The sequence below is a fragment of the Palaemon carinicauda genome, chromosome 44, assembly GCF_036898095.1.
Source record: "Palaemon carinicauda isolate YSFRI2023 chromosome 44, ASM3689809v2, whole genome shotgun sequence".
NCBI lineage: Eukaryota > Metazoa > Arthropoda > Malacostraca > Decapoda > Palaemonidae > Palaemon > Palaemon carinicauda.
This window is the reverse complement of record NC_090768.1, coordinates 33,024,564-33,041,689: the sequence shown is the minus strand read 5'-3', so window position 1 is coordinate 33,041,689 and position 17,126 is coordinate 33,024,564. Positions and strand designations below refer to the sequence as shown.

Here is a 17,126-nt window from a genome sequence, read left to right as displayed (position 1 = left end):
ATTGAAGAGGATAGCAGTACCTCCCTTCAACAAGACAGTTGGATTCAATGTTATATCGCAATGCTTTTCAACATACTCAAGTTGCGAAATATCTTTGACATTGTGTTCTTGCACAAATATTACATCCAAATGATAAAAGTACATAAAATCAATCAATTTACTTTGCTTATAAGACATACATAATCCATTAACATTAACAGTTGCTAAATTTAAGTAAGTGAAGGTTACAAATATAAGAAAGAAAATCTAAATCATTCATCCAATTTGAAACGTTTATTCACTGGCAATCGATTCATCTCGTCTTCAGAACTACTTTTAGGTTCATCAAACACTGATGTATCTTCGCCCATGTTCGACTCGGAAAGCACTCCATTATCCTTTGTTAGCCTCAGACGAATACCTTTGCTTGGTTCGTCACTAATTGTAGCTTGCCACATTTCGGCGTCACTTGTGTTACCAAGGTTGAAAACACTGTCTATTGTAGTTTCCCCACCACAGTCCACATTATTCTCTTCATTATCTTCACATTCCTGAATTTCACTTATCACCTCTTCGATTGAATCCTCCTTATTTTGTACGACACATAATTGAACGTCCATTTCCTTTCCAATGTCTGTCTCGTCTGCGTGGATTTCTGCTTCAACTGTCGAAATAACGAGTCCTTCGTCAGGTGATGCGGGAATTTCCACAAGCCTTCCAACTCCTTCCTCATCTTGTCTTTCGTTGTCCGTTTCCACTTCGTCCATTCGTCCATCGCCAGTCTTCGTCGCGGTGGTCGTTCTGATGCTTTCATGGCCCAAGCCCGAATTATTGTTCCTTACTTCGAGCCCCTTTCTCTCTTTTCCATTCGCCGATTTGGCTCCACCTCCATGCTCATCTTCCCTTCCATTATTGTTCGCGCTGGATGAACTACTCTTTCCATTCTTAGGTATTTCAGGGAAATCTCCCTCATTAATAATATAATTACTCTCACTAATATTCAAAATGCAGTCCTTTACTAGATGACCTTCTTTCCCACATTTGTAACATGTTCTACTCTGTCCACTATATAAGAAGGTTAAATTATAGCCACCAATATAAATTGATGAAGGGATGTTTTCTTTAACTCGCATCTTTGCTGTGCGAACGCCATTGAATAAACCCTCAAAGGGCCCAACTGCAAATTTGTTATGCCTTAAGTGCTCTACCTTTCCATACCTATTCAAAATATCTATTATCACTTTATCATCCATCTCGAACGGTGCGTTCCTTATCGATACATACGAAACTTGTGAACTTAGATTTATAATCTTCACAGAGTCTGTTTCACTTAACTTTATAACTTTATCCTCGAAATTCTTCAAAACATCGGCAAATAAATTTGCAGAGATTAGCTTTACCACAATCTTACTTCTATTTATATTCTGAACACCTTTTATGTCACTAATTCCTAATTTCATATGATTAAACAACACATTACTAACACTTTCCATGGTCACATAAGGCGCTGTAAAATGCAGGCCAAAGGAGTCTTTCCTCCTGAGAGCATGTTGTGTATTATAAGCCATCTTAACTAACCTGTTTTTATGTTTTGATTAACTGCCAGTTCTGTGTTTCTTGGAAACGGAGGGAGAGCGGGAGGGAGACACTACGAGCCCCTAACCCCCGAGGCAAGTCGCCTCAGGGCATACTTGTTCACCGGCCAAGAAGCTGGTTCGCCAGGTGTGTAATCAAAAGTAAATTTGCCTAAATTACAACACTGTCTTGGCACATATAACACTAAAAACACACCGCTAGTGTCACATCACTTTTATACACTGCTGGAACAGTAGGAAAACGAGAAAGAGCCCATGGTATAATCTCAAAGTTGAGAAAGACAGGAGCACTTGAAAACACGTCTTCCTTCTTTGCCCGACCAAAGTGAAGTCCATATCATATTAATTAAGGGTGTTTTAAAGGTTTGTGGATTACCAGTAACCCCCAAGTCTTACAAATCACTTTCTATATTATTATTATTATTATTATTATTAGCCAAGAAAAGCAAGATGCTACAAGCCCAAGGGCTCCAACAGGGAAAAATAGCCCAGTGAGGAAAGGAAATAAGGAAATAAATAAATGATGGGCATAAATTAACAATATATCATTCTAAAAACAGTAACAGCGTCAAAACAGATATGTCCTATATAAACTATTAACAACGTCAAAAACAGATATGTCATATATAAACAATAAAAACACTCATGTCAGCCTGGTCAACATAAAAACATTTGCTCCTACTTTGAAATTTTGAAGTTCCACTGATTCAACTACCCGATTAGGAAGATCATTCCACAACTTGGTAACAGATTGAATAAAACTCCTAGAATACTGTGTAGTATTGAGCCTCATGACAGAGAAGGTCCGTAGTTCTGATAGTTTGTGTCGCCTATATTTTGTTTTGAGAGTTAGTGTGGAATTAAATTTTGAATAAGAGCTTGAAATTAACAAACCCTAATTATCACTATTGTTATTGTGATTTTCATTATTATTATTATTATTATTATTATTATTGTTAATAATTTAGACATTCTTGCATAATTTTTCATAATTCAGTTTGAAACTAATAACAATTTCTAAGGTTTTTAAGTATTCCTATAGTATTTGGGATACGAGTTTTTGTGAAATCCATAAGTTGAAATAACCAAATTAAAGCCAACAAATATGGGGTGGATGAAGAGATAAACATTTGATAAATATAAAATTGTAAACAAAGAATTAATACAATAAAGATAAAAAGTTATACATAACCAAATATTAATGAATAGGTTGAAACGGAGGTACAAGTATCGAATTAGATTTTATGATTTGGGTTAAATATACAGTATGAGAAAAAACACGAATGAAAACACAAAATATAACAAGCATGGTAGAAAGGTTGGTGTTGATATTCAGTATTTAAAGAAGGACAAGTAATAACAAGACGGATTTAAAAAAAAACAATATACTATGAGTAAAATATACAAGGAAATATACGCTAAATACTGAACAATTAATTGCTTTGGCTTAGCAAATAAAAATAGAAACAGATGGTTCCACAGATTAACATGCAAAACGATAGTTTATATATCAGATTATCACTGCCTAAATCTAACAGTTAAAGACATACAGCTGAATTCGATAAATCCCCCCCCCTCTCTCTCTCTCTCTCTCTCTCTCTCTCTCTCTCTCTCTCTCTCTCTCTCTCTCTCTCTTCTGACGTACATATCTTATTCATATAACTGGGGACTTGTGCACAGCAAATTGGAAGAAACTGGGATTGATGCAGAGCAGAAGGTTAAAAGGTAGATTCAATTAAGGGTCAAACTGACGCTGCAAAGGTTCTTTAATACTGCCTACAGTACACCGTGCGAGGATGCGCTAAACTAGCTATCACCAAACTTTATGGTCAAATGTTACGTAGCAATTAAAACAACTAATATGCTTGAAGGTACACTCGGGCACACTGTTATATCTTTTATCTTATTTCTCTTGTTTTGTTAAAGTCTTTAGTTTATAAAGTGATAATTACCGGTATTTTAATATTGTTGCTCTTCTTAAAATATTTAATTTTTCCTTGTTTCCTTTCCTCACTGAGCTATTTTCCCTGTTGGAGCCCCTGGGCTTATATCATTCTGCTTTCCAACTAGCGTTGTAGCTTAGCAAGTAATAATAATAATAATAATAATAATAATAATAATAATAATAATAATAATAATAATAATAATGTTGGAGATTTAGGATGAGGAACCGGTTAACAACGAAACAAATAAAAACCTCATGAATGACAATTTCATGAAAAACATCGCATCAGTGATGGTATTTTCAAAAACATTTCTATGGGTTAGTCTTCGAAATATGTTTCCCTTTTATTTTCAAAAGTAAATTAACTAAATATATGCCTCGTATGTTTAGGTGGGTGGGGTGAGCCAATGCGTCTACACTCATTTGCTTACAGGATTTGTGTGGCAAATATATTTACATTAAAACTTTCGTGGGACGAATATGTATGTGCTTGGGGATTGCCTGTGTGTATACGTATGTATATGTCTTTTTATATATTTATATATAGATATGTTTTATATATACATATAGTTTTGCTTATGTATTTATATAGATAAGGCTACCGTTATTCATATAAATAAACTGTATTGAAAGTCAAAAACAAGAATTTACCTGTCACCAGAAATGACCCTTTTTGGCAGGTGTCTAATGAGGTTGGATCTCCGCCCAGTAAACACCTGATCACAGCCCAGGTAGATGGTATGGGAGTGTCATTGTTCTGTAAGCCTCTATATGTATGTTCGTACGTTTAATTTCCCTATAAAATGTAAAGAAACCTCTCTCAATAAATCAGTCCTCTGAAGAAGTATCACGAAACTAGTCAGAACTTAATCGTATATTTCGTATTTTCATTTTCCCTGGGGTTCTTCTGCATATATATATATATATATATATATATATATATATATATATATATATATATATATATATATAAATAAACATATATATAAATATATATATATATATATATATATACATATATTTGTATATATATACATATATATGTATATACAGTATATACGTTTAACTGAGGTCCACAAGAGTTGGAAGACCCAGACCTACATGGCTGAGAACTATGAAGCGTGAAGTAGGTGATGATGAATGGAGATGTATTGAATTAAAAGCTCAAGATAGGGACGACTAATAAAATCTAACCGAGACCCTTTGCGTTAATAGGGGTATAGGAGATGATATATATATATATATATATATATATATATATATATATATATATATATATATATATATATATATATATATATATATATATATGTGTGTGTGTGTGTGTGTGTGTGAATACAATTGGTAGAAACATAACATATACACATAGTAACATCCATCGCCTTCGAAAAAAATTTAGACAGTAATAATTCCATTGGAAAAATCATGCGAATATTACATCATTATTGATTATCTAAAATGAATTCTTCAGAAAAGTACGGGTGCAATGCCTTTTAGAGACGTATTTTCTGTTTTGAACGGCTCTAATATCGATTCGTACCGGAAATGGGTTGTTTTAAATCCTAAACCTGAAAAAATAAGTCGAAGCCTTCGGTTATTTCAATGCTTTTTGCTGAAAACGTCAAATACCCTTCGCCTGAGTTTGATCACCGAGTGCGCTGCAAGCGTTACATAATAATAAAAGTAATAATTTATAGTATTAATTATCTTTTCATCTTCCTATTCAGTTTCTTAACTTTTCCTTCAAATTGCAAATCCAAGCGTTGAACGACTTCGGAACTTTCAGACTCAAATCCATAAATCAAATCACGTAGTTTATTATTATTATTATTATTATTATCATTATTATTATTATTATGTTGATGATGATGATGAGTTAATAGGATTCATTGAAACGAAAGAAGAGTTTTTTTTCGCGATTCCTAAACGGCTTTGGAAGAAAACTCCCGGATCTCCGAATTCCTTGAGAAGAAATGGCCATAGACTTAGCATGGAGTTCTGAATGACTCCAGAACAGATACTTCCTGGAGCTCCCTGAACGGCACCTGAAGAAAATTTTCTGGGATCTTCAAAAGGGTTCAGAAGACATAGCCGTAGACTTAGCATAGAGTTCTGAATGACTCCAGAACAGAATCTTCCCGGAGCAGTTCTGAACGGCTCCGCCCCGAGCTTCGAATGACTTCTGAAGGCCTGATCTCACTTTTTTCCAACTAAGCATGCAACGCAGTGAACATTGTTAATGGCTATTTTTGGAACAGGGAGCCGACTGTGAGAATTGTGTATTATAAGTATAGGATCGACAGGAGGCTCTTCGAAACACCATCTACAGCTGGTTTCGGTGGTTGCTGCAGAAGTTGTCGAGCTTTGAAGAACATAATGTACGAACCTTGAATGATTCTTTGCTTAGGCTTTTGCAAGGATGTCCTATGATTGGAGACTATTAGAAACAAGGAAATAAGGATGGAGACAGAATGGTTCAACTAAACGTTGAGCTACGTGTGGTTCTTCAACGGGATAGTCCCAAAATTCGACATTGAAGAAAGGACATATCCAGATCGTATTGGTAAAAATATTGTGTTGCTCGTCGTTTACTTTAGCGTGATGACGTATGCGGAGAAAATTTATTGCATTCCTGTCTCTACCCATCGCCCCGATGGACAAAGACAAGAATGCCATCGATTTCTCTGAGGAATCTGACGAACTGAGGACATACGGCACTGAAATCTCTCTTGAAATCTAGAAGGAAACTGACGAACTAAGAAAGAATACGATAAAATCTCGAAGGGAATTGACGAACTAAGGAAGTGGAAGATGAAATATCAAAGGAAACCGAAAAACTAATCTTGAAAAACTAGAACAGCCGAAGAGAACAGCATGAAGAGCCTTTAAACGAACACGTAAAATAGCCTTTAATGCTAGAGGTAAATCACCCTGAAATAGAGGTAAACAAAGCTCCTAATGTGAGAAATAAGGCACCTCAAAATAGAGGTTAAAAAAACCTTAATGCTAGAAATAAGGCACCTCAAAATAGAGATTAAAAAAAACCTTATTGCTAGAAATAAGGCACTTCAAAATAGAGGTTAAAAAAACCTTAATGCTAGAAATAAGGCACCTCAAAATAGAGGTTAAAAAAAACCTTAATGCTAGAAATAAGGCACCTCAAAATAGAGGTTAAAAAAAAAACCTTAATGCTAGAAATAAGGCACCTCAAAATAGAGGATAAAAAACCCTAATGCTAGAAATAAGGCAGATAAAAATAGAGGTAAAAAAGCCCCTAATGCTCTAGATAAGGCTCCTAAAAATAGAGGTCAAAGAGCCTCTAATGCTAGAAGTAATGCACCTCGAAATCGAAGTAAAAAAAGCCCCTAATGCTATAAAAACGCACCTAAAAAGAGAGGTCAAAGAGCCTCAAATGCTAGAAGTAATGAACCTCAAAATCAAGGTAAAAGAGCCCCTAATGCTACAACTATGGCACCTAAAAATAGAAGTCTAAGAGCCTCTAATGCTAAAAGTAAAGCACCTCCAAATCAAGGTCACAAAGCCACTAATGCTACATAGAGAGCTCCTAAATATCGAGGTAAAAAAACCCTAATGATATAAACAAGGACCCTAAAAAGAAAGGTAAGAAAGGTAAAAAAGCTCTTAATACTAGAAGTAATGCACCTCAAAATCGAGATAAAAAAGACCCTAATGATATAAATAAGACTCCTAAAAAGAGAGGTCAAAGAGCCTCTAATGCTAGAAGTAATGCACCTCAAAATCGAGGTAAAAAGCCCATAACGTTATAAATAAGGCACATAAAAAGAGAGATCAAAGAGCATCTAACGCTGCAAGTAATGCACCTCGAAATCGGAGTCAAAAAGCCCCTAATGCAATAAATAAGGCACCTAAAAAGAGAGGTCAGAGTCTCTAATGCTAGAAATAATGCACCTCAAAATCAAGGTCAATGAGCCCCTAATGATATAAATAAGGCACCTAAAAATAGAGGTCAAAGAGCCTCTAATGCTAAAAGTAATGCACCTCAAAATCGAGGTCAAAAAGCCCCTAATGCTAAAAATAAGGCACCTAAAAATAAAGGTCAAAGAGCCTCTAATGCTAGAAGTAATGAACCTAAAATCAAGGTAAAAAATCCCCTAATGCTATATATAAAGCTCCTAAAGATAGAGGTAAAAAAGCCCCTAATGTATAAATAAGCCCCTAAAGCTAAAATTAAGGCACCTAAAAACAGTGGTAAAAAAGATCCTAATTCTGAGATAAGGCACCTCAAAATATAGGTAAAAAAATCCCCTAATGCTAGAGATAAGGCACCTGGCACCTCAAAATCAGAGGTCAAGAAGCCCCTAATGCTAGAGATAAGGCACCTTAAAATAGAGGTCATGAAGTCCATAACGCTAGAGATGAGGCACCTCAAAACAAGAGGTCAAAAAGTCCTTAATGCTAAAGATAAGGCACCTAAAAATAAAGATAAAAAAGCTCATAATGCTAGAAATAAGGAACCTTAAAATAGAGGTAAAAACCCCCTAATGCTGGAGATAAGGCACCTCAAAATCAGAGGTTAAAAAGCCCCTAATACTAGAGATAAGGCATCTCAAATCAGAGGTTAAAACGCCCCTAATGCTAGAGAGAAGTCACCTAAAATAGATGACATAAAGCCCCTCAAGCTAAAGTTAGGGCACCTTAAAATAGAGGTAAAAAAAAACCCTAATGCTCGAGATAAGGCACCTCAAAATATATACATCATCACTATGATAATGCACCAATGAACTTTCATTGCATGTCATTTCACATATTTTATTGTCACCAATCACTTCTGAAACAATATAGATTATGTTAACTGATGATGCATTTTAAATCTCTAACCTTAAACTAATATAATTATATAGCAAGTAATACTATTTTCTTTAAGAAGGTCGGAGCCAAGTAGCTTGTGACAAAAGCTGACCCCAACCACACCGAGCTCCGTGGCTCATGATCGAAATCAAAGTAAAACTGAAATCAGCAACTAAACTTTTAAACCTCATTACCTTCGAAATTTTGAACAAAGGCCACTTATTAATGATTGGTGACCCAATAGGTGCTATTTGAAACGATACATTATTAGCCCCTACATATAATACGTAGGTCACAGTGTGTAATTATGTGAGAGAGAGAGAGAGAGAGAGAGAGAGAGAGAGAGAGAGAGAGAGAGAGAGAGAGAGAGAGAGAGAGAGAGAGAGAGAGAGAGAGAGAGAGAGAGGAATTTCTTAAGAAAATGCAAACGAGGGATATTTCCGTGTTATGAATATTAATATGAATAGTCAGTTCTATTATTATTCAAGAAAATTTTATATAGAATTAAGATAGGAAAATTCAAATAAAAAGTTATGATAAAATCCTTTGATGAATTAGTTTCGAAATAATATTAGATTAAATTTTTTAAAAGAATAAAAAAGTTCGCTCTCTTCATCGCATTTCTTTGAGTGATATCGGTAATTTCCCTCCTCCTCACATTCGAACCATCCTAACGATGTCTCGGTTGTTTAACGTCGGCCACCTTTCAGAGCAAGAGGGGCATGATCTCTCCAAGTCAGCTCTGGCCAGGCGACACCGGTTTTGTTGCTGGGTGTACGCAAAGTAGGGTTTTTTGGATAGGGCAAGTGACTAACATCACTTTAACATTGATCAGTTTTCCTCAAAATCCAACTTCAACATAAACTTGTTCCTAGACGAGGACGCAAAACTTGAAAACATCATGGAAAATAACTGAATCATACGATTTACTTCAAAATATCTTGGAATTAGTCAAAAATTACCCAATGAATATCTTGCCTAAATACATTTCAGCGATATCGAATTTAAGAAATAGGCTTACGAGTTACAAGTATACTCAAAACCCTTATGGGTGTTTAAAGATTTTTTTTTTTTTTTTAAATTCGATGGATTTGATGGTAAAGAATATATTGAGCGTTGTAAACGTTGTAGAGGATATGCCCGAAATGCAAGCGGTGGTGCAGCCAGTGATTTTATCCCTCTGGAAGCATTTTAACAAGGGATTTTACCCGTCTGGAAGCGTTGTAAACGTTATACGCTGTCTGAGCAAAGATCTGGCAGTGGATTTAGCCTTCTGGAGATACTAAACATAAGATCTGGCAGTGGATTTAGCCTTCTGGAGATACTAAACATAAGATCTGGCAGTGGATTTAGCCTTCTGGAGATACTAAACATAAGATCTGGCAGTGGATTTAGCCTTCTGGAGATACTAAACATAAGATCTGGCAGTGGATTTAGCCTTCTGGAGATACTAAACATAAGATCTGGCAGTGGATTTAGCCTTCTGGAGATACTAAACATAAGATCTGGCAGTGGATTTAGCCTTCTGGAGATACTAAACATAAGATCTGGCAGTGAATTTAGCCTTCTGGAGATACTAAACAGTTTCAATGGGAAGATTTTAAGAGAAAAGTCGAGAAAAAACGTAGAGGGAATGTGGACTATATTACAAACTGAAATGCAGCGAGTGAATACACAATCGTAAAGTGCTTATTAAGAGGGAAACAGAAGCAACAGACATGAATAAGCAATATCGTCTTATAAATGGTCTGGTGGGAAATTAAAGATGGAAAAAGGCTCCTTGTGTGCATAGTGACCAAGAACTGGCTAATAGATTAGTTGAATCGGTAGAACTTCAAAAGTTCAAACTTGCAGCAAATGTTTGTATGTTGAATAGGCAGACATAGGTCTCTTACTACATTTAATATATGAAAGATCTGTTTTAATGTTATTACTGTTCTTACAATATTTCATTTTAATTGTTATTATTTTAAATATACATTATTTATTTCGTTATTTCCTTTTCTCACTGGGCTATTTTCCCCTGTTGGAGACTTTGGGCTTAAAGCATCCGGCTTTTCCAACTAGAGTTGTAGCTTAGCTAATAATAATAATAATAATAATAATAATAATAATAAAAGGAAATCTAAATGGAAAAAGGCCCCCTGGTGTGTATGGTGACAAAAACGGCAGGCTAATAAATTCCTGGACATTTAAAAAAAACAAAAATATAGTTGGATCTTAAGAAGATATTCCAAGTCAGATTAGTGATAACCAGACGCACAAATAAGATAAACGATTTAATAGTATATTATTATTATTATCAATTGCTAGACTACAACCCTAGTTGGAAAAGGAGGATGCTATAAGCCCAGGGGCCCCAACAGGGAAAATAGCCCAGTAAGGAAAGGAAACAAGGAAAAATAAAACATTCTAAGAACAGTAACATTAAAATAAATACTTCCTATATAAACTATAAACTAGCAAATGATGAAATCATCAGGATTTTTAAGGGGGCTAAGTCAACCAATTGTACGATTAACCTGATGCTAATATCTAAAGCAATTGAAGTAAAAACTTTTATAGTCTTGAGGATATTTCAGAAATAGTAAATACAACTACTGTACTGAGACAGTGACTGCAGTTACACCAATTCTGAAAACGCTCTAGATTATTAGAACTCGCGTACATACAAACCCATTTCAGATCTATTCTTTATGTCAAAGTTTCCAGCATATGTCATTCTTGAGCAACTAGTCAGTCACTTTTGAAGAATGGAAACATCAACTGATAACCAGTCAACATACAGACAATTATATTAAACGGAAACAACTATATGCACTATTGTAAAAATTATTCATTAGAAATAATGGGTATAAAAAAAATAAGCAATTCTGATTTTACTTGATCTGCTTTTGACAGTTTTAAATAATTTACTGCTTAATGATTTGTGATCCATTGGTACTGTGGATGAAGCTTTTGGGTAGCTAAAGGATTATTAGTTTATTTAATTTAAGGGCTTTGTCCTGGTTCTATCACACAAGGAAACCTTACGCATTAAAGGACCTACATGATCAGTTTGTCGTATTCATTCTTGAGTATTTAGAGCACCACATAGCGTTTACCGCGTTAATTGTCCAATCCACATTATCCAAGAACTTGGAAAACGATAAAGTCTTCAGTTTCTTGTTTCGGGTGCCTTGAGGTTGTAAATTTGAAATATTATAACCTAAAGGTTCATCTTGGCGCCAGTACCTTGAACCTACCCGTAACTATTGTCAGGTTGACAAAAGCTGTTGGGTACGAATTGGAAATTCTTACTTCTCGTACGAATTTAGGCGTCATCCCAAAACTGCAGACATTTACCACCTGACTTTTCCTTATCCTCTGAATAACCCAATTCATAAATACTATATCTCCTCCCGATACATGATTTTTCCCCAGGGCATTCAGTAGCAATAGATAAAATGAGTGTCAAAATTCCACCAACTCCATTAGTTTCTCTAAGCTTTATACAACACAGAAATCAACTCTAAGCTTGTGTCGCCTATGAGGTAAAAGTGTTACTACAATTGAACTCACTTGAACGAGGGTATAGAAAATCGTATTTCCCTGATGTATTTGACAACAGTTTGCACTTAAAATACGAAAGAGTAAAACCCGAAAACTACTTTATACCTCCAGAAATCAGCTTTGATCTTGTGTCATTCATGAGTTGAATTAATAAAGTGTTACAACTGAACACACTTGAACGAGGGTATGGCAAATCATATTTCCTTGGTATACTTTACGACAATTTGCGCTTAAGATATGAGAAGGCAAACCCAGGAATTGTTTTATACCCCAAAAATCAACTCTGGTCTTGTGTCCCTTATTAGCTGAACTAGTAAACAGTGTTACTATAATTGAACTCACTTGAATGAAGAGATAACAAATATTTCCCTGATATATTTAAATGGCCATTTGCGCTTAAGATTATGAAAGTGTGAAAATTGAGAACTTGACGAGAAATGCAGAAAACTTAGCTTGCTTCATTTTACTTCGATGTTGATCGAGAGAAATTATTCGGCTGTGGTATGAATTTGGGGATATAAGGACGCGAGTCCTAATTAACACAGTAAGGTCATAGCTTATTCCTACCCCAACTCAATACCCATATGAAAATCAATCTAAATTACGCAAGGAATTCGTCATAACCTAATTACAATTCTACAACCACCATATGTAAATAAAGCGGGAACAAATACTAAACCTATATTGTAATTCAGTTTTAAAACGAAAGCATTGTAAGTTAACGTAAGGACCAAATATGAGGCCCCGAGACTGTACAATAAGCTCCCATTAGACATTCGAACGACTGACGATATTAAGGCTTTCAAGAGGATACTGATGACACTTGTTCTCCAAGTGCTTCGACAGTGTAGATTTGACAATATACGAGTAACGTGAGGTGTGAAATGCAGAATGTCTTGGAATGCATATACTAAAATGACTGAAGGTCCTGTAGAGAGTAGCGTAGGGGTCTCCTACATAAGATCTTTCATAACTCTGACCATCCTTTACATTCAGATCTCCCTGGACAATTCTATCCTGTTCGTAATACTAGGCAGGCAGTTAATTCTAATAGCCAGGCTTTCTCCATCATGAGGCTCAATACTACACAGTATTCTAGAAGTTTTATTCCAGCTGTTACCAAGTTGTGGAATGATCTTCCTAATCGGGTAATTGAATCAGTAGAATTTCAAAAGTTCAAAGTTGGAGCAAATGTTTTCATGTTGACCAGGCTGACATGAGTCTTTTTATTGTTTATAAATGACATATCTGTTTTTGACGTTGTTAATAGTTTATATAGAACATATCTGTTTTGACGCTGTTACTGTTTTTAGAATAATATATTTTTAATTTATTCTCATCATTTATTTATTTCCTTATTTCCTTTCCTCACTGGGCTATTTTTTCGCTATTGGAGCCCTTGGGCTTATAGCATCTTGCTTTTCCAACTAGGGTTGTAACTTGGCTAGTAATAATAATAATAACAATAATAATAATAGGACCAGAAAAGCAGTCCTTAAAGTCAAGTAAACTATGCGAAAAGATTTTACAGTCGCCGGAAAGAACAAGACTTCAAACCAGATTCTGTGGCACGAAAAATCATTATAAACAACACAACTTCTGACTATGTTTTACAAAAAGCCATTGTTATTGCAAAATGAACAGCACATCCAAGATTGCCTACGTCACCTAGAAAATACATGCATGATTTAACAAGGACGTACTTTTGAAATCGGTTCTTAAACAGTAATTTGAAAGATTTACACTATTGCATGGCGTCACAGACAACATTTGACAAATGTGGAACCAATTATTAAATTAGAACTGTTTTGGGTCTTTCTTTACCACACTGTCATATGCGAACTTTCAATTCGCAAAGTACCCATGTCTGTGGACCCTGCCAATTTCCTAGGTCTCGTTAAATCACCATTATAATTTGGATACAATCTCCTATAAGTCTTTCAGGATTAAAACTCAACAGAAACATTGGTCCTCTATAACCCCCTTTAGCCAATTCCGAATATTTGTTGTTAGTTATTACTTACTTTTAGGGGTTTATTTCTCGCCCTCCATCAGACACAAAGTCTGTTCAGGCGGGCCTTGGTGTGTGAAAATAATTTCTTTCTAGTTAATGTTTTGCTCTGTATCTTTTCAGTTATTCGCTAGCATTTGTATTCAGGCTTAATAGTTTTCAGATCACTATTATAACACTTTCCAAAGATATAAATATAACATATTTGCTTACATAGGAAATACCTTTAAACTCTTCCATCTTACCACGCACATAAATTGACAAAAATCTAAACTAGAATAATAGGAATTTTCATGCCTTCGAATCAAGTTTCTTAGTCCAGAGTATTAAAGACAGTATTGACGCATTGACGCTTTATGCCATCATGTGGATCACTAATAACCCCTTATGAGTTTAACATATGCACAATTACCCACGAGAATAGTTACAGATGGTTTCAAACTATTATTATCTAGATATATGTCTACTGTAGCCTCTAGACCTTTTGAACATGCGGCCCCGACACTATACAATAAGCTCCCATGAGACAGCCGAATAATTGAAGATATTAAGACTTTCAAGAGGAAATTGAAGACTTTTTTTTTTTTTTTTTTTTTTTTACTTTACGAGTGTTTCAATTATGATGATCTAAAAGTAAGCGAGCAATACGCAATGCGCCTAGACATTATAATAAACTGCCAACTGAAATGAAGGACCTAAAGGGAGCAATTGAATTTAAGAAGAGACTAAAGACACTACTTTTCACAAGATCATATGATTTGGAAGATGCTACAATCAAAGAATTGTATAAGTTATAATTAAAATGTTTCGTTAGATGATTAATATGGACCCGCCCGAGCAGTAGTTCACTCGACTTCAGTGGAGGGTTGGATTTAAACCCAAAACAAGTAAACAAGTAAGAAATGAATGGTCCCGATTCCCGAATGAACATCGTAAAATGACCGAGGAAGTCTTGTAAAAAGTAGGGTTCCCCTCCTGTTCAGGACCAGATAAGCAGCCCTTAAAGTAAAATGATATTGCCTCCGGAAATTTCAACATGAATCTACTTCTCATTTAATAATTTTAAATCTAATACACGCAAAACAAATTAATGTATTACCTTTACGTTAAACGAAACCATTTGGTGTGTTATCACCAAATAAGGGCTAAATGTTTAGATTGATAAATGAATTTGTTTTAAACTTAACTGACAACGAGTGGGCCCCGTCTTCGTAACGTGGAACAAATACAGCATATATGTAACAAACCATTTTCGATTGACAGATCGAAAAACAAACTTACAATAAGAGTTTAGTCATTAAATAACAAATGAGGTGATTACGGCCTGTCTACTAGTGAATCATAAAATAATTAATTGATGATAGCTTAATACAATATAAATCATATCAATAAAGGTTTTCCCAAGAATATTTCCTCATAAGTAAACGAATTGCGAAAGAAATTCGTCCCAACTTACTACGATTCTGCAACAAACATATGAAAACGTAAGTCAATATCTCAATGTAAATAATGATGGAATAAATACTAAAGGTAAAAACGTGGCTGTTTTAAAACGAAAGCATTGAAGGGTCGTGTATGGACTCATTTGTAGTCGCATACTAATGAGAGAGAGAGAGAGAGAGAGAGAGAGAGAGAGAGAGAGAGAGAGAGAAAGCTAAATCGTGGCTGTTTTAAAACAAAACATAGAAGGGTCGTGTATGGACTCATTTGTAGTCTCATACTAATGAGAGAGAGAGAGAGAGAGAGAGAGAGAGAGAGAGAGAGAGAGATATGCCGTCAAGTTAGATATTTATCAAAACCCAATTATAAAAAGATGTCTTTAATCTACTTGTATACAAAGTGAGAACCTGCACTGGATTGGCATTATCGAAAGACTGAAGAGCCCTTGTAAAAATATGGAATTCCCTACAGCTGACATAAGGTATCAACCTTAGTTTCACTCTGAACTAAAAATATTGCAAAATTGGTATTGACAATAAGTGAAATGCTAAATGCATTGATTACTTAAAGATCCCGTGGAGAGTTGGGTTTCCCTGCAGTATAGGACCAGAAAAGCAACCCTTAAAGTAAAGTAAGATAAGTTGAAGGGACAACGAAATTAAACAACTGAACTGAGCAGTGCTTCTGCCAGAGACCCACCCATGTAACTTTCGAGTTTAAGAATAGGATATTTAAATAAATGAAATTTTGAAAAAGTTAAATACGATGCTTATATGCAAATCACAAATCAGCTGAGAGAGAGAGAGAGAGAGAGAGAGAGAGAGAGAGAGAGAGAGAGAGAGAGAGAGAGAGAGAGAGAGAGAGAGAGACTGTTGGGCGTGGCTGATGATACTAGCAATCTGAACTAGGTTGTAGACACCTGGGAAATAGTTCGAATTTATTCATTTAACAAAAATGCAAAGCTGCACGTGGACTGAATTTCCTAGGGCTATAATTTAGTGAAACTGTGGAAAAATAGTTTAAACAAATAATTGTGTACCCTACTCATAATGGACTATATATACGCTAAATACTTAAGAATATAAACGATAAACTGATCTTGTAGGTCATGTAGGGCAGTCCTTAAAGGTAAGTAAATGAATGATTTCTGAGTTATTGCAGAGAATTAAGTTTAAATAAATTAATAGAATATTTATGTATATATATATATATATATATATATATGCTGTGTATGCTAAGAAATTCACTAATTGTATCTGCATGTCAACTAATGAATTATTTTGTGTGCATGCATACCCTGTGTCAAAGTAACTCTCCTACACCTATCACAAAAAATTCACGGATCCTTCTTACGCTTTTGCAAGGCAAAATATACACAAACTAAGCAGTCTTTTATAATTCACTGCCATGAATAGTTTTCACAATCTTAAAAATGTTAAAAAATAACCTCCATTTTCTCTTCCACATCAAATCAGAATATGTAATAAAAATCAAGTACCGAAATATTGTTGTCACACGGTGCAGAACGCTATAATCTCTGGAAAGCTCATTGATATTAGTTATCTCCTACACAAGACAGCTTAACAAACATCCATTTTTTCACTTCCAAAGCTTTTCTAATATATTAGGCATCTTGTTTGGCTGGCAAATCTAATTTCCTTCGTTTATATGCTACTTTTTATAAATTTTCTTAATTCTACAGGTAAAGAAATGCACTATCATACCATCTACCTCTCTACAAAACTCACAAAGCCTGTCATTTTCATTCCTGTTT

General features: G+C 35.0%; 1 long non-coding RNA gene across 1 annotated transcript in view; it reads right to left on the bottom strand.

Moving 5' to 3' along the window:
* LOC137634139 (uncharacterized) overlaps positions 1-17,126 on the bottom strand; it is a 69,565-nt gene that overhangs the window by 28,888 nt on the left and 23,551 nt on the right. The gene's annotated exons all lie outside the window — the stretch shown is intronic.